The sequence below is a fragment of the Hipposideros armiger genome, unplaced genomic scaffold, assembly GCF_001890085.2.
Source record: "Hipposideros armiger isolate ML-2016 unplaced genomic scaffold, ASM189008v1 scaffold_717, whole genome shotgun sequence".
Classification (NCBI taxonomy): domain Eukaryota; kingdom Metazoa; phylum Chordata; class Mammalia; order Chiroptera; family Hipposideridae; genus Hipposideros; species Hipposideros armiger.
Genome location: NW_017732067.1, coordinates 628,066 through 642,826, shown reverse-complemented (window position 1 = coordinate 642,826; position 14,761 = coordinate 628,066). Strand labels below are relative to the sequence as shown.

The window sequence follows — 14,761 nt, the reverse complement described above, 5'->3', positions numbered from 1 at the left end:
TCATTTTCAAAGGACCCAGAGGAGATGACAATCCATAGGCTCAGGATATCTCGGTGTTTTTATTTTCCCAGTGGGCAAATCTACACTGATCGTGTGTTGGTGAAAGCAAAAGGGGCCTTGGGTTGATGGCACTCTCCACCCAGGGCACTGAGTTCATTTTTACTCAACTCCCAACCATTTGCAGGAAATGATCTTTTTATTAGCTTTCTGACAATACCCTCTTTTACTTGACACGCACATTGTACAGGACGCCCCGCGTGATCTCGGCAACCTCGCCGAGCTCATTGCCTACATCCCAGGCCTAAGGCCCGAGGAGCTAGTTTAAAACTCAGGACCGCTGGTCGGGCCGCGCCCCTGATTGGCCGAGGCGCGCCCGCCCCGCCGGCTGCAGGCGTCACGCAACCCGGGCCGCCGGGGCCCACCGCCTCCTCGGCCGCCGCTTCCTCCGCAGCCCCGGTCGGCGCAAGTGCGGCGCGCGCTGGGGGAGGGGGCGCGGCGGAGCGCAAGGCTGGCGTCGGGCCGCCGGCGGCGGTGCGGGATTAAGTTTCTCGGTGGCGCGCGAGTGTCTGTGCGCTTTCGTCCCGAGGCTCCTCGCTGGGCCGTTACTTCAGAAGAGAAGAGAGAGCGTGGGCGAGGAGAGGGCTCCCCGAGTCCCCGGAGACCCCCGCTCCCCAGCCCTCCGCCCCTTTCCCGTCTCCGCCCGGGGCGGCCGCCGCGAGCCGGGTAAGCGGCGCCGGGAGGCCGGAGCGCGCCCCCGCGCCTGTGCGCGCGCCGGACGGGGGGGTGCGCGGGTGCCCGGGGCTTGGCGGGCGGGGTGCGCTCGCCCCACCCCGCGAGGCCCGGGAAGCTGCTGCTTCTCTGGCTCTTTAAAAGGATGGGGTCTGGAAGTTTCTTTCCGATGCTGCTCGCGTGGCCCCTGAGCGAAAATCCCAGATCTTTCAGCCCCCTTCCCCCAACTCCTCGCTCTTGCCTATTTTAAATGGTTTAAAAGTTTTATTTTTCCTTTCCCTTCGTTTGGCGAGGCGCAGTGCCAAAAAGGGGGACCCCGGGCCTGGCGTGCAGGCCGGTTGCTCCGGGGGCGTAGGAGCCTGTTGCTCTCCACGCCGTGGCCACGCCGCACGCTGGACGCCCCCTCCACCGTTCCGCGGTGCGGGGCTGTGCGGGGTGGGCCAGGGGTGGGGAGAAGTGCCCCCACGGTGGCGTCTCCAACCTCGGTCGCGGGGAACACAGAGCGCACCCCCCCAACACACACATACACCGTGGCGCCCGTATCTTTTTATCAGTTGCCCCAGTTGGTAGGAGCATTTTGTCTCGCCTCCCCTTTCACCTCTGCCGCTCCCCTCCTCCTCCCCCGCGGCGCCCGCCGCCCCGCGACGCTGGGACGCTTTTGTCTGCGATTTCGCAGCCCGGGGATGCCGGATGTTCCTAGCGAAGCCCCCTGTTCGGGAGACGCTTTGTGTGTGGGGGAGTTTGTGTCAGTGATGGTGTACATTTTTGCTTGCGTTCTTTGCAGAAGCACAAAGGCCGGGCTGGCTTGCCTGCAGATCTCTTGGAAATTGAAGCTGGGACTGCGGTGTGGAGGAGGGGCCAGGCCCGGGCGGGAGGTGGCCGCCGCCGGGGCGGAGGGGCGAGGTGGGGGTGGCTTAACGTCTCCATCCATCTCCCCAGGTGGGGCTGCTGCGGTTGCTCTGCCTGAGAAGAACCTGAACACGAGTGCCGTGTGCCTTGGCGGGGGGTGCGCGTGGCGACTAGGGTTTCATCCGTATCATCTGATAAAAGGACCATGACTTCACTAGCCTAGGAGGAAACCTTTCCATGTTCTTTTGATGCCGAGAGGGAAGAATCTGAAAAGTGGTCTATCATCCAGCTTTGGTGGACAGCTGTGGTGTAGCCATCCCTTTTGTGTTTCCGTAGGCATTCCTCATTTAGGTTACATTTTACGGAATAGATAACACCTGATCTTAAAAACTAAGGAGGCGATGGTTTGGGGCTTGGGGACTTTTACGTGTTGAATTGGGATATGGGTGGCTACAAAGAACTTCTTGTAAGGGTCGAAACATCTAAATTTGTATATGTGCTTTTAGCGCCTGGTAGAATTTAGGTAAACAGTTGTACTTTTAAAATCAACAGCAAAACTTGAAGATCCTTGGCATGAAATTCTAATGCAATGCTAAGCTCTAGGTGCATACACCTGTGCCCATGCCTGAGAGGGGTGGAGAGGGTTTAGCGGATGGTGGGGGTAACCTTGTGCGGGATGCCCAGATATGGGGCTTGCTAATGGGCTGGCTTACAAATGGGCGGGTCTAGGTTGGGCTCTATCCCTGTTCTGAATTCATATTAGGGTACTTTAAAGCGGAAGTCTGTCAATTTAAGGGCCATGGGCCAAATCTGCCCTCTGCAGTCAGTTGGCTTTCCCACCTAAGGTTTAGGAGCTAGGAATGGTTTGTATATTTTAAAATGGTTGAAAAAAAAAAGAATGTTTCATATGTGAAAATTATATGAAAATCTAATCTCAGTGTCCATCGTCAAATTTTGCAGCCACACTCATTCCTATTGTTTGGGTCTCATTCTTAGCCTGTATGGCTTTCAAAGCTACAGTGGCAGAGTTGAGTAGTTGCATAGTTTAGACAGATGTAGAGCCTTCAATATTTACTATTGTTACCCTGTATATAAAAATTTGCCTACCAAAGCCAGTCTTTCAAAGTACTGCGGTAAGTATTCCCTTTGGTGATGGGTGCATTCTTAATCAATTTCATTGCCTTTCACGTCCTTTTCAGTGCCCCCTGAAGTGACTTTTCCCCAATAGGTAGAGTAAGTTAGTGGGTCAGATTTTTTTATTTCCAAGTTTCACTCTCAAAATTTTTTCTTAACATTTTGGTATTTTTCTCTGTTAGAATCTAGGATAAAGTGGGGTTTTGATTAGCAGAAATTATGCATTTAGTTATTTTAAGTTTAATATAGATAGTCATATTTCAAGGTGTTCTGCAGTGAATTGTAGTAACTTCTCACGGTTCTGTTATCTGAGCAGGTTTGAGAATTACAGTTTTGTTTATTTAGGTAGAGAGAGGCAGGGGTTAGGGCATGTTATAGGTTCCATTGCACAGGCAAATTGTCCTTTAGACAAAGCTATTATAATTTGGGGAGGGGTTCCCTTGATGCTTCCCCACTCCTCTTTCCTGCCTCATTTGTTAAACAGAAAAACTGATGAAGCTTATCTCAAAGTACTACTACTAGGTCCATCTTATTTGTACCATACCTCTAGATGTGTTCCTTTCCTTTCCTTGGTTGGCTCCTTTCAGTATTTCTTATCCCCTCTGGTGTCTGGTTTTCTTTCTCCCTTTACCGCACACCGTCCTTTTATCTCCTGCGCCTGGCTGTTGTGACTTGGGAAGGGAGAGATGTCAATTTTTAGTGTGCTCTAAATTCCTATCATGTTGACATTGCCCTGTTTGGCCCTTAAAGATCTCTTTGCATTTCAGATGCTTTTTAAATGCACATATACTCTGAGGGAGTAGAGGCTGTCGCAGAGATTATTATATATCTCTGCAAGATGGGTTGCTCTGGAGAAGTTCCTGGAAATCATTGTCATATAACTTTGCATTGATGCAGGCCTTAGGTGCTGGGGTGAGGAGGCTGTGCTTTACAAATGAAGAAGTGGACCCATTGTCTAGAATTAAGAGGAAGGGATTTAGAAGCTAGCATGTAACAATGAATTGCCTGGAAAGTAATGATCCTGAGTTAAAGGCAGATTATTTTCAAAGGCAGACTATTTTCTCCTAATTACACCCCAAGTCTGATATCATAGACTTGACTATCTTAGGTTGATTTGTAGGTTGGCTCCATTTTGTATATTTATAATATGCACAAAGTGAACATTGTAAAGTATCTTGAGGCAAAGTTGATGTATTGGACTGGAAACGTCCCAGTATGTGCTAGAGCAAACAACACATCTGACAGTGAACAATTTTCTGTATTTCAAAGTAAAGAAGCAGACAACTTCCCAGGATGCAAGACTGCTTGACGGTGCATCTGAATGATGATATATGATACATATATGTCATGTATTATCATTATGTTTCCCAGTTATATGTTCTTTTAAAAACACATTTGCCTAAAGTAGGAATTCATTTGATATAGTTAAATTGTTACATGTATTATTAACCTCATACTTATAACAAGAAAAGTATTGTTTTTCTCTCGTAAATTAATGTCATGCATAGGGCAGCATCAGTAAAAATACAGTTCGGAAATGATGTTTAGTGTGGTAAAGTTAATTGACTATGTTTAAATGATAGTAGTGGGGTTCCATGTAGGCAAATAAGAAGGAGATGAAGAACTTCTAGATAAAGGAAATGTTAAGTAGATGTTAAGTAATCCATTGCTTTCCTATGAAATATTTCCCGAGAAGATCTGAGGTAGTTATTCATTTAGTAGATAGTAATAAATGGATTAGGAGGTATGTTGTATTGTGTTGCACTAGGGAAAACTCAAAATTTAAGTATACTGTTCCAGCAGCTAAGATCCTAGTTGGAAAAATAGATGCACAGAGGAAAATATAAAAAGGCTTTACAGGGCCGGCCGAGTGGCGCGTTGGTTGGGAGCTGGCTTGGGATGCCAAAGGGCCCCAGCTGGGATCCCGCATATGAGGGCCAGTGACACTGCCCTCCACAGCTAAGATGCTGGGCGGCAGATAGACCTGGGGCTGGGCTGCCGCGGGTCGCCAGCAATGGCGTGGGCAGCAGACCCTGCTGCAGTGGGTTGCCGTGGGCTACTATGTGTAGCCAGCAGCCAGCGTGAGTGGCCAGCAGCCGCTGTGAGCAGCCGTCCAGAAGCCGGCGACTGATCTGCCTCACCCAGGAAGAGCGCAGTGATGGTGCCAACTTGGGCGGGTGAGGCGGTGTCCTCCACAACTAGACTGAGGAACAAAAGGACAGCAACTTGTCTGTTCCCCATCTCCCAATTCCCCAATTAAAAAAAAAAAAAGTTGTACTCAAATTTAAAAAATAAAATAAAAAGGCTTTACATGTAGTAAAAATTACAGAATTCAAAGAAATTAGATATCATTAGGATTCCTTGCTTGCAACATGTAGATAGCCATCTTCTACTGGTATCTTCACAGGGTCTTCCCTCTGTGTGTGTCTGTGTCCCAGCCTTTTATGAGGACACCAGTCCTGGGTTTAGGATGACCCCAATGATCTCATTTAACCTTAATTACCTCTTTAAAGACCCTATCTCCAGTATGGTCATATTCTGAGGAACCGGAGGTTAGGACTTCAACAACATATGATTTCTTTTGGGGGGAGGGGCATGAATCAACCCATAACAAAGTTGTTAAAGAGATTGTACAGACCGTAGGCTGTAAACTGGCGAGACCTTGAAGACTGGAACAGTTCAGGGTATGGGAGGGAGGTCATGTAGGCTATAATAGTAGTTTAACTGAGCGTTATTGTGGTAATTTGATGTTTTTGAGTAAAGGGAAACTGCTATTTAAGGAAAAGTTTTTTTATCTTTGGCCTGAGGCCACTTGTTTTCTTTCTCCTCATATTCGCTGGGACATTGGCCCTTCCTTCCATTTTGTGGACAGAGCATTAGCTTTCTTTTAAAGTGTTTCATAAAAGCATTAATTTTCTTAAAATATTTCTTCTCTTAAAAGTGAATAAAACATTAAATTCAGCTACAATGAAATGTTAGTGTTATAAACATCTCATGATGGTTTTGGAGTCTGATTAAAACAGCATTTTTTATTCTTTGCATTGATTTAAAAACTATATGTGTATATATCCTATGCAGATTTTGTGGGCAAATATATTGCATTTCCCCCCCCCCCAAGATATCTTCCCCTTTTTTGAAAAAATATAAGATTAAAAACATGAATTATATATCATAAAATAATGAAAACCTTGTTTTGAAATTTTATTTGTTTATAATGTTAAAGCAATACTTTAGAGAATTGTTAAAGCAATTCTTCCAAATTTGGCTAGTTGAGTTAAAAAGTAAAAAGAGACTTAATTTCTTGCTTTTTTTCTTATTGCTTGTGGTGGTTAAATATATGTGGTCTAAGGAATTCATTTCTTTATCCTCCTTTTCGTTTTATTTATAGCTACGAAAACAACATTCATTGTTATTTTCTTGTAAACTACCTCCAGATCTAAGGCGCTATAAATAAATGCATGAGGGGAAAGTGAAAAAGGAAACACTTGTAAGAAAGGAAAGAAACAGAAACATCAGATACCAAAAAAAAAAAAAAAAAGGGAAAAAATTATTAAGGAAAAGCCTATTTAGGTTGTGCTGATAGTTTATGATTTGAGATACTTTACCATTTACTTTATTGCTTGCATTTTAAAACTATAGTTATAGTAAAAGGTGTAAGATAATATTTTAATATTTCTTTAACTTTTTTTACTCTTATTAAATTTATTGGGGTGACATTAGTTAGTAAAATTATACAGGTTTCAAGTGTACCTTTCTATAATACATTATCTATATATCACATTGTGTGTTCACCACCCAGAGTCAGTTCTCCTTCCATCACCATATATTTGACCCCCTTTACCCTCTTCTACCACCCCTCTCCCCCTTACCTTCTGGTGACCACTAAACTATAGTCTGTGTCTATGTTTTTGTTTCTTGGTTTGTCTTGTTCCTTTGTTGCTTTCATATCTCACATATGAGTGAAGTCATGTGTTTCTTGACTTTTTCTGTCTGACTTCTTTTTCTTAGCATAATAATCTCAAGACCCATTCATGTTGTTGTAAATGGCACTATTTCATCTTTTCTTATGGCAGAGTGGTATTTCATTGCGTATATATACCACAACTTTATCCAATCACTTATCGAAGGACACTGGTTGTTTCCATGTCTTGACCACCGTAAATAAAGCTGCAGTGAACATGGGGGTACAAAAACATTTACCAATAAATGTTTTCAGATTTTTTAGGATAGATACCCAGGAGAGGGATTTCTGGATCGTACGGTAATTCTATTCTTAATTTTTTGAAGAGCCTCCATACTGTTTTCCATAACAGCTGTACCAATTCACATTCTCACCAACAGTGTATGAGGGTTTCTTTTCCTCCACAGCCTCTCCAACACTTGTTATTACTTGTTGATAATAGCCATTCTGACTGGTGTGAGGTGGTATCTCATTTTGGTTTTGGTTTGCTTTTCCCTAATAGCTAGTGAAGTTGAGCATTTTCTCATATATCTGTTGGCTGTTTGTATGTCTTCTTGGGAGAAGTGTCTGTTAGGTCCTCTGCCCATATTTTAATTGGATTGTTTATTATTTTGTGGCTGAGTTGTACGAGTTCTTTATATATTCTGTATATTAGCCCCTTATCGGAGGTGTTGTTTGCAAATATCTTCTCTCATTCGGTTGGTTGCCTCTTTGTTTTCTTGATGGTGTCTTTTGCTGTGCAGAAATATTTTAGTTTGATATAGTCCCATTCATTTACTTTTACTTTTATTACCCTTGCGTGTGAGGTCAAATTCACAAAATCCTCCCTGAACCCAGGGTCCATAAGTTTAGTACCTATGCTTTCTTCCATGGACTTGATCATTTCAGTACTTATGTTTAGGTCTTTGATCCATTTCAAATTAATTTTGGTACATGGTGACAGATAAAAGTCTAGTTTCATTCTTTTGCACGTGGTTTTTCAATTTTCCCAGCAACGTTTATTGAAGAGGCTTTCTTTTCTCCTTTGTATGTTTTTGGCTCCGAAAATTATCTGCCCATATATATTTGAGTTTATTTCTGGGTTTCCAATTTTATTCCACTGATCTGTGTGTCAGTTTTTCTGCCCATACCATGCTGTTTTGATTATCGTCGCTTTGTAGAACAGATGGAAATCAGCGAGAGTGATACCTTAAGACTTGTTCTTTTTTCTTAGGATTGCTTTGGCTATTTGGGATCTTTTGTGATTCCATACAAATCTGATGATTTTTTTGTTCTATTTCTTGAAAAAATGTTTTTGGGATTTTGATGGGGACTGTATTAGATCTGTATATTGCTTTGGGTAATATGGCCATTTTAAGTATGTTGATTCTTCCAATCCATGAACACAGAATATCTTTCCATTTCTTTGTGTCTTCTTCAGTTTCTTTTAATAATGTCTTGTAGTTTTCAGTGTATAGGTCCTTCACATCCTTTATTAAGTTTATTCCTAAGTACTTTATTCTTTTTGTTGCAATTGCAAAAGGAATCTTTTTTTTTTCCCCTGAAATTTCATTGTTAACATATAGGAATGCAGTGGATTTTTGTACATTGATTTTGTATCCAGCAACTTTACTGTATTCGTTTTTTGTTTCTAATAGTTTTTTGATGGAGTCTTTAAGGTTTTCTATATAAAGAATCATGTCATTTGCAAAACGTGACAATTTAACTTCTTCATTTCCAGTTTGGATGTCTTTTATTTCTTTCTCTTGCCTGACTGCCCTGACTAGGACTTCCAATATTATGTTGAATAACAGTGATGACAAGGGGCATCCCTGTCTTATTCCTGACTTTAGAGCAGCGGTTCTCAACCTTCCTAATGCCGCGACCCCTTAATACAGTTCCTCGTGTTGTGGTGACCCCCAACTATAAAATTATTTTCGTTGCTACTCTATAACTGTAATTTTGCTACTGTTATGAATCATAATGTAAATATCTTTTTGTTTTTCGATGGTCTTAGGCGACCCCTGTGAAAGGGTTGTTCAACCCCAAAGGGGTCGCAACCCACAGGTTGAGAACTGCTGCTTTAGAGGAAAAACTTTGTTTTTCACCATTAAGTATAATTTTAGCTGAGGTTTTGTCATATATGGCCTTTATTATGTTGAGGTACTTCTATACCCATTTTATTAAGTGTTTTAATCATAAATGGATGTTGCATCTTGTCAAATGCTTTTTCTGCATCTGTTGATATAATAGTGTGATTTTTATCTTTTGTTTATGTGGTATATCACATTGATCAGTTTGCGTATGTTGAACCATCTTTGTGCCCCTGGGATGAACCCCACTTAATCGTGATATATATTTTTAATGCATTGTTGTATTCAATTTGCTAGAATTTTGTTTAGGAATTTAGCATCTGTATTCATCAGAGATATTGGTCTGTAGGTTTTTTTGTGTGTTATCCTTATCAAATTTTGGTATCAGAATAGTGTTAGCCTCATAAAATGAGTTAGGAAGTATTGCCTCTTCTTCAATTTTTTGGAAGAGTTTGAGAAGGACAGGTATTAAATCATCTTTGAATGTTTGGGAGAATTCAGTAGTGAAGCCATCTGGTCCTGGACTTTTGCTTTTGGGAAGGTTTTCAGTGACTGATTCAATTTCCTTACTGTTGATCAGTCTATTTAGATTTTCCAGTTCTTTGTGGTTCAGTCTAGGAAGGTATATGTTTCTAAGAACTTGTCCATTTCCTCTAGGTTTTTGAATTTGGTGGCATATAGTTCTTTATAGTATTCTCATATGATCCTCGGCATTTCTGTGGCATCAGTGGTAACTTCCCCTTTTTTCATTTCTGATTTTATTTGTGGCTTTTCTTTTTTTACCTTAGTGAGTTTAGCCAAGGGTTTGACGAGTTTATTAATCTTTACAAAGAACCAGCTCTTTGTTGCATTAATTTTTTTCTATTGTCTTTTTCTCTGTTTCATTTAGTTCTCTAATTTGTATTATTTCCATCTTTCCGCTGACTTTGGGTTTGATTTGTTCTTTTTTTAGTTCTTTAAGATGTAATATTAGGTTGTTTATTTAGGATTTTTCTTGTTTTTTTGAGATTGGCCTGTAATGATATAAATTTCCCTCTTATTACTGCTTTGCTTCATCCCAATAATTTTGATAGGATGTATTTTCTCATTTATTTTTTATGTATCTTTTGTCTCTCCTTTTATTTCTTCTTTGACCCAGTCGTTCTTTAATGGCATGTTCTTTAATCACCACGTGTTGGTGGTTTTTTCCGCTTTCTTTTTGCAGTTGATCTCCAATTTCAAAGCCTTGTGATCAGAACATATGCTTGTTATGATTTCAGTCTTCTTAAATTTGTTGAGGCTAGTTTTATATCCCAATATGGTCTATCCTTGAGAATGTTCCATGTACACTAGAAAAGAATGTATAGTCTGGTATTTCAGGATGAAGTGCTCTGTAAATGTTAATTATGGCCATTTGGGTTGATGTGTCATTTAAGGCTGATTTTTACTTAACTGATTTTCTGTTTGGATGATCTAACCATAGCTGTCAATGGCATATTTAGGCCCCCTCTCTAAGTGTATTTTTTGTCAGTTTCTCCCTTTAGTTCTGTTTGTAGTTGCTTTGCATATTTTGGTGCTCCCTGATTGGGGGCATATGTATTGATAAGTGTTATGTCTTCTTGTTGTATTGTCCCCTTTATTATTATGAAATGTACATCTTTGTCTCTTTTTACCTTTTTTATCCTTAAGTCTGTTTTGTCAGATACAACTATGGATAGCTACACCCTTTTTTATCTGGACTCCATTTCCTTGGAGTATCGTTTTCCACCCTTTCATTTTGAGTCTATATTTGTCCTTGTAGCTGAGATGTGTCTTTTGGAGGCAACATTTGGTTGTTTTTTTGTTTTTTTTTTTAATCCAATCTGCTACTTTGTGCCTTTTTGTTGGTGAGTTCAGTCCATTTACATTTAGGGTGATTATTGATACATGAGGATTTCCTATAGCCATTTTATCTTTTGTTTTCTGTCAGCTCAGTGAATCCATTGTTTCTTTGCCTTTTTATTTCTGTCTGTTACTTTACTTTGGTGGTATCTCCGATTTTTCTGTTTCCTCTTTTTTTTAATGTTATGTGTCTTGGTTCTGGTTTTTTGGGGTTTTTTTTTTAGTGATTACCATTAAGTTTATGTAAAAGAAAGTTTCATATATACAGTAGTTCTTTTTCTTCAGCATACATCTTATCTTCATTTTTAATAATTTTTTTGGTGATAAAAAACATATTAAAAAATGGAAGACCTAGACAAGCTCAAAGAACCCAAAAATTTACCTGTAATTCTGTCACCCAGGTACACACCCCCAAAGAAAATACATATTTTGTGAAATAAGGATACTTAAGTAATTTTGATATAATAAATTAATACGTAGATGTATTGATCAATAGATTTCACTGATGGCTTTTTTTCTTAAGATAATATGACCTGAGATTATTAAACATCCGTACCTTTAATAACATCTGTTTGAATCAATGTCTCTTAACTCTGAGGAGGTTAACTACCATGTGCATACAGGTGGAGAATGCATTTTGAATTTTGATCTCTGCTTAAAATTAAATGTTACATAGACCGGCAGTTAATTTTGAAATAATTTTACATTATATAGTTGGGTGGCCCCTGGCATGCCTTGTTTCAGGGAACTGCCTATACAAAATGGTCACGGGAATCTCATTCTGTGCTCATAAGACATCACTAATGTAACAGAACTGTGATGATAGAATGGTAAAGATGAAAGATTATTCTGCAACTTAAAATATACTGTCTAATCTATACAAGTTATGTCCAGCTCCTCATGTACTTTGTTAGGCCGCCTTAGCTGCCCTATTTGTCTAAGGTATTACTAGATACAGTTTGCGAAGCTTTGGGTTATGGTGTCCCCTGCCCACCACGGTCTTCCAAGGGTATTTCATTTTAATAAGTCAAGTGTGAAGTCTGCTTCTGGGAGACATTTGTTTCCTACTGATTTCCTACTGAGGGGCCTCGACCGTAGGGTTCAGTGGAGTTGGAGTTTTGCCTGACCTCTGCCGTCACTTTTCTATCACAGTCACAGTTTTCTTGGGAGTAGTAAAATAGTCACGCTAGTCCCATCTTGAAAAGTACAGCACTGAGTGCCTCTTTATTCTGATATTATCTGCTGTGTGTGTGTGTATGTATGTATGTGTGTATGTGTGTATATATAGATGAATAGACAGATAGATATAGATGTAGATACAGATATAGATAGGATCAGGCAAAGAATGTTTAGATCTGTTTTGTAGCTGGGGTAGGAAAACAGAAGAAGAAACAGCCCTGGACTTGGATGATTGCTCCTGAGCCAGCTCCATTATTTAGTGGACATCTGATGGGTGCTGAAATCAGGACATTTAGGTTCTATCCTACTCTTAAGGAGAGGGGAGGGATTACCTGTTTTATTGCGGTAGAATTTAGAATTGACATGTGAAACAGCACATATTGAAAGTGTACAATTTGCTGAATTTTGGGCGATGTGAAACCTTCCCCATAGTCAAGACAATGAACACATTCATCACCCCCAAAGTTTCCTCATGTCCCTTGGGAACCCTTTCCAGCCTCCCCTATCTACCTATCTCCCATCTCCCAGTAAACACTGATTTGCTTTGTGTCCCTATAGGTTAGGTTGCTTCCTGTAGAGCTTTAAATAAATGGAATCATAGTCTCTCTTTTTGTCTGAGTTATTTCACTCTGTATTTTCATCCATGTTGCCTATATTTATAACTTATTACTATTTATTGCTGAATACTAGATAATTATATGGATATATCATTCAGGAATTATTTAACTAGTTTAGAATTCTCTTGTGCCTTGTCTATTATCTGGTATTTGTTTTTTATTTCAACTGTGTCTATCAGACTTTTGTGTTTGGCAGTATTTTTCAGTCTTCTTAAATTCATGCCCCTTTTGGATAAATGCCCTTATTTAATGTTACTTGAAGTTGTAAAATATGTAAGTCATATTAAAAAAGCAGAAACTATTGGTAATTATAAAATTAAGAGATTTAAAATTTTCTAGTCTTTAAAGCTATAAATAAGTCTAAAATAGTCACATGAGTATTGAGGCTCTCCACAAGCTTTCTCATCCTGTCTTGTGAAGAGTGTAAGCTCAGTCAGCATAGTCAGTTTCAGCATTGAGTCCAGAAATTTGTTTTTCAGATCCCTTGCCTAATGCTCCTGACCCACCTGCATATTTTTTATAGTTCTTTAATGTTTGATAGATCTCTCTGTCACTGCTTGTAACAAATTTGTATGAGAATCATATAGTAAATTGGATAACAATGGGATAATTTGATGCCCGAATTAATTAAATAATTGCCATTCAGTATATGTTACAACTAAGATCATCAAATATGCCAGCAATTGAGGAGGGGATAATCACTATATTGTGAAAACACAATATTCTGGTTGGAATCACTCAGACTTTAGGTCATTTTTAGCATTTATGTGTTTGTCTCTATTTTCTGACCACTTAAGTTAAGTGACAAAAAAAACCCCAAAGAAACCCAAACACCATTTCAGGAAAATGTGCTCTCTGGATTATTATAAAAGTGAAAGTTGGTTTATAATCTTAATATTAACATTTAGTCCTTTGAGTATGATAATAAAAGACGGTTAATGAATGTAGTTAAATAGAAGATGAGTTAATTAAGAAGCAAATAGTCATGCTTATTGAAAGAGAATGAGACCTTTTAAAATGTTTTCAGTGAGAAAATGCCAGTTGTCAAGATGGCCCTAGTGAGTCCTATGGAATTACATACGGTAACTAAATAGTGTAGCCTATTGCATTTATCTGTGAATTAGTAATTAGGGAATTGAATTGGTCCATTCTTATTTATCTTATATGGCTAAGGTTCATGTTCAGATAGGTTCATATTAATTTGGTTTTCTTTATGTAATTTTTCCTTATTTGAACTACTTGGAATCTTGCCAGCAAGAAGTAAATTGTCATCTCTTTTGCTGACTTTCCTTAGTGTTTTCTTAGCAGTGTAGACTACCGCTGACTGACAAGATTACCAGCTGATTTAGACAGTGACATCTCTTTGCTGTCAGAGGAATACAGGATTTTCTCCAGTAATTCTTTAGTATGGATTATGAAAAACACTGCTTTTATTATTGTAGACAAATTTTATTTTCTTCTTGAGTGTATGCATACTTAATCAACAGACGATCCGAAGGTGAATCAGTTTTGATTTTGTATGTAGGTGACTAATAGAGAATTATGGCCAATTTTATATTTTTTAGATGTAGTAGTCTCTACATATGTAGACTTTATTTCAACTTGGAACTTGCTGGTATGTTTTTGATTCCACTAGGATTTTTAATTTAGCTCACAGATAATTATTTGAAGTCTATTTAAGGTGTTTTTATCTTTTATATTTAATTTGACCTTATGAAGGTTACCTTCCATAAATGATTTGTTTTCACATTTGTATAGGAACGAAAGTGATGTCATGTAAGCATTATTTAGTATCGGCTAAATAAACAGTAACTATTCCTTGCCTAGTGCAATGGCTATAGTAGGTGCTTTATTAATGTGGTACTTATTTAGAGTGACCAAGAGTGAAGGGTCTTTTTTTTCTAATTGATTTCTACCACATTATATATATAGCATTATATATATAAGATTTTTGAATGTTTATGTTCCCCAGCATTCTAGCCTCAGCTCTTGAACCCTCTTGGTAATCTTCCTGAAAAAATCAATCTGCTTTACCTTCAGCAACACCTAGAGGCCAGTGATTCCCTATTTTATATTTCCAAGTTCTTTCCTCCTTATGTATACAGGTTTAACTGAGTCACTCGTTCAACAAATATTTATTGAGTACCTGCTCTGGGCCAGCCACTGTTTGTGGTGCTGGGGATATAGTCCTGTGAGAAAAAGGAACCAACTGCATCAAAAACAACAAAAATTCCTACCCTCATGGAACTTAAATTCTAATAGTATTTTCTATTTTCTAGAGGCATTTCAAGCTCATTATGTCTAAAAGGAATACATTTCCACCTCTTCCTCTAAAAATAGATGACATTTCTCTTTCTGCT

General features: G+C 39.4%; 1 protein-coding gene across 1 annotated transcript in view; it reads left to right on the top strand.

Moving 5' to 3' along the window:
* The first annotated feature begins 411 nt into the window (after positions 1-411).
* MPDZ (multiple PDZ domain crumbs cell polarity complex component) overlaps positions 412-14,761 on the top strand; it is a 153,267-nt gene continuing 138,917 nt past the window's right edge. Inside the window, exon 1 of the mRNA XM_019627172.1 lies at positions 412-723. The gene's annotated coding sequence lies outside the window, so the exon portion shown is untranslated. The remainder of the gene's footprint in view (positions 724-14,761) is intronic.